This window comes from Pseudophryne corroboree, unplaced genomic scaffold (genome assembly GCF_028390025.1).
Source record: "Pseudophryne corroboree isolate aPseCor3 unplaced genomic scaffold, aPseCor3.hap2 scaffold_834, whole genome shotgun sequence".
Classification (NCBI taxonomy): Eukaryota; Metazoa; Chordata; class Amphibia; order Anura; family Myobatrachidae; genus Pseudophryne; species Pseudophryne corroboree.
Genome location: NW_026970413.1, coordinates 181,890 through 186,230, shown reverse-complemented (window position 1 = coordinate 186,230; position 4,341 = coordinate 181,890).

The window sequence follows — 4,341 nt, the reverse complement described above, 5'->3', positions numbered from 1 at the left end:
CAAGACTGCCCTGCATCACCGCCAGCGGGTGGGCTAGGAATTCTTAGCCTTTTCCTCGCACCCCCAGTTGCGGGAGAATGTGAAGGAGGAGATGTTGACGGGTCACGTTCCGCTTGACTTGACAATTTTCTCACCAGCAGGTCTTTGAACCTCTGCAGACTTGTGTCTGCCGGAAAGAGAGATACAACGTAGGTTTTAAATCTAGGATCGAGCACGGTGGCCAAAATGTAGTGCTCTGTTTTCAACAGATTGACCACCCGTGAATACTGGTTAAGCAAATTAAGGGCTCCATCCACAAGTCCCACATGCCTAGCGGAATCGCTCTGTTTTAGCTCCTCCTTCAATGTCTCCAGCTTCTTCTGCAAAAGCCTGATGAGGGGAATGACCTGACTCAGGCTGGCAGTGTCTGAACTGACTTCACGTGTGGCAAGTTCAAAGGGTTGCAGAACCTTGCACAACGTTGAAATCATTCTCCACTGCGCTTGAGTCAGGTGCATTCCCCCTCCTTTGCCTATATCGTGGGCAGATGTATAGGCTTGAATGGCCTTTTGCTGCTCCTCCATCCTCTGAAGCATATGGAGGGTTGAATTCCACCTCGTTACCACCTCTTGCTTCAGATGATGGCAGGGCAGGTTCAGGAATGTTTGGTGGTGCTCCAGTCTTCTGTACGCGGTGCCTGAATGCCGAAAGTGGCCCGCAATTCTTCGGGCCACCGACAGCATCTCTTGCACGCCCCTGTCGTTTTTGAAATAATTCTGCACCACCAAATTCAATGTATGTGCAAAACATGGGACGTGCTGGAATTTGCCCAGATGTAATGCACGCACAATATTGCTGGCGTTGTCCGATGTCACAAATCCCCAGGAGAGTCCAATTGGGGTAAGCCATTCTACGATGATCTTCCTCAGTTGCCGTAAGAGGTTGTCAGCTGTGTGCCTATTCTGGAAAGCGGTGATACAAAGCGTAGCCTGCCTAGGAACGAGTTGGCGTTTGCGAGATGCTGCTACTGGTGCCGCCGCTGCTGTTCTTGCTGCGGGAGGCAATACATCTACCTAGTGGGCTGTCACAGTCATATAGTCCTGAGTCTGCCCTGCTCCACTTGTCCACATGTCCGTGGTTAAGTGGACATTGGGAACAACTGCATTTTTTAGGACACTGGTGAGTCTTTTTCTGAGGTCTGTGTACATTTTCGGTATCGCCTGCCTAGAGAAATGGAACCTAGATGGTATTTGCTACCGGGGACACAGTACCTCAATCGAGTCTATAGTTGCCTCTGAATTAACGATGGATACCGGAACCACGTTTCTCACCGCCCGGGCTGCCAAGGCCTGAGCTATCTGCTTTGCAGCAGGATGACTGCTGTGATATTTCATCTTCTTCGCAAAGGACTGTTGGACAGTCAATTGCTTACTGGAAGTAGTACAAGTGGTCTTCCGACTTCCCCTCTTGGATGACGATCGACTCCCAGCAGCAACAACAGCAGCGCCAGCAGCAGTAGGCGTTACACTCAAGGATGCATCGGAGGAATCCCAGGCAGGAGAGGACTCGTCAGACTTGACAGTGACATGGCCTGCAGGACTATTGGCTTTCCTGGGCAAGGAGGAAATTGACACTGAGGGAGTTGGTGGTGTGGTTTGCAGGAGCTTGGTTACAAGCGGAAGGGATTTAGTGGTCAGTGGACTGCTTCCGCTGTCACCCAAAGTTTTTGAACTTGTCACTGACTTATTATGAATGCGCTGCAGGTGACGTATAAGGGAGGATGTTCCGAGGTGGTTAACGTCCTTACCCCTACTTATTACAGCTTGACAAAGGCAACACACGGCTTGACACCTGTTGTCCGCATTTGTGTTGAAATAATTCCACACCGAAGAGCTGATTTTTTTTGTATTTTGACCAGGCATGTCAATGGCCATATTCCTCCCACGGACAACAGATGTCTCCCCGGGTGCCTGACTTAAACAAACCACCTCACCATCAGAATCCTCCTTGTCAATTTCCTCCCCAGCGCCAGCAACACCCATATCCTCATCCTGGTGTACTTCAACAGTGACATCTTCAATTTGACTATCAGGAACTGGACTGCGGGTGCTCCTTCCAGCACTTGCAGGGGGCGTGCAAATGGTGGAAGGCGCAAGATCTTCCCGTCCAGTGTTGGGAAGGTCAGGCATCGCAACCGACACAATTGGACTCTCCTTGGGGATTTGTGATTTAGAAGAACGCACAGTTCTTTGCTGTGCTTTTTCCAGCTTAAGTCTTTTCTTTTTTTCTAGCGAGAGGATGAGTGCTTCCATCCTCATTTGAAGCTGAACCACTAGCCATGAACATAGGCCAGGGCCTCAGCCGTTCCTTGCCACTCCGTGTCGTAATGGCATATTGGCAAGTTTACGCTTCTCTTCAGACGCTTTTAATTTTGATTTTAGGGTCATTTTACTGAACTTTTGTGTTTTGGATTTTACATGCTCTCTACTATGACATTGGGCATCAGCCTTGGCAGACGATGTTGATGGCATTTCATCGTCTCGGCCATGACTAGTGGCAGCAGCTTCAGCACGAGGTGGAAGTGGATCTTGATCTTTCCCTTTAACCTCCACATTTTTGTTCTCTATTTTTTAATGTGTGGAATTATATGCCAGTATCAATAGCAATGGCCTACTACTATATTTACTGCGCAAAACTAAAATGCACCACAGGTATAGAATGTAGATGGATAGTATACTTAATGGATGACGAGTGACGACACAAAGGTAGGTACAGCAGTGGCCTACCGTACTGCTATATATAGTATACTGGTGGACACTGTGTCAGCAAACTGCAAAACTAAAATGCACCACAGGTTTAGAATGTAGATGGATAATAGTATACTTAATGGATGACGAGTGACGACACAGAGGTAGGTACAGCAGTGGCCTACCGTACTGCTATATATAGTATACTGGTGGACACTGTGTCAGCAAACTGCAAAACTAAAATGCACCACAGGTATAGAATGTAGATGGATAATAGTATACTTAATGGATGACGAGTGACGACACAGAGGTAGGTACAGCAGTGGCCTACCGTACTGCTATATATAGTATACTGGTGGACACTGTGTCAGCAAACTGCAAAACTAAAATGCACCACAGGTTTAGAATGTAGATGGATAATAGTATACTTAATGGATGACGAGTGACGACACAGAGGTAGGTACAGCAGTGGCCTACCGTACTGCTATATATAGTATACTGGTGGACACTGTCAGCAAACTGCAAAACTAAAATGCACCACAGGTATAGAATGTAGATGGATAGTATACTTAATGGATGACGAGTGACGACACAGAGGTAGGTACAGCAGTGGCCTACCGTACTGCTATATATAGTATACTGGTGGACACTGTGTCAGCAAACTGCAAAACTAAAATGCACCACAGGTTTAGAATGTAGATGGATAATAGTATACTTAATGGATGACGAGTGACGACACAGAGGTAGGTACAGCAGTGGCCTACCGTACTGCTATATATAGTATACTGGTGGACACTGTGTCAGCAAACTGCAACACTAAAATGCACCACAGGTATAGAATGTAGATGGATAATAGTATACTTAATGGATGATGAGTGACGACACAGAGGTAGGTACAGCAGTGGCCTACCGTACTGCTATATATAGTATACTGGTGGACACTGTGTTAGCAAACTGCAAAACTAAAATGCACCACAGGTTTAGAATGTAGATGGATAATAGTATACTTAATGGATGACGAGTGACGACACAGAGGTAGGTACAGCAGTGGCCTACCGTACTGCTATATATAGTATACTGGTGGACACTGTCAGCAAACTGCAAAACTAAAATGCACCACAGTTATAGAATGTAGATGGATAGTATACTTAATGGATGACGAGTGACGACACAGAGGTAGGTACAGCAGTGGCCTACTGTACTGCTATATATAGTATACTGGTGGACACTGTGTCAGCAAACTGCGAAACTAAAATGCACCACAGGTATAGAATGTAGATGGATAGTATACTTAATGGATGACGAGTGACGACACAGAGGTAGGTACAGCAGTGGCCTACCGTACTGCTATATATAGTATACTGGTGGACACTGTGTCAGCAAACTGCAAAACTAAAATGCACCACAGGTTTAGAATGTAGATGGATAATAGTATACTTAATGGATGACGAGTGACGACACAGAGGTAGGTACAGCAGTGGCCTACCGTACTGCTATATATAGTATACTGGTGGACACTGTGTCAGCAAACTGCAAAACTAAAATGCACCACAGGTTTAGAATGTAGATGGATAATAGTATACTTAATGGATGACGAGTGACGACACAGAGGTAG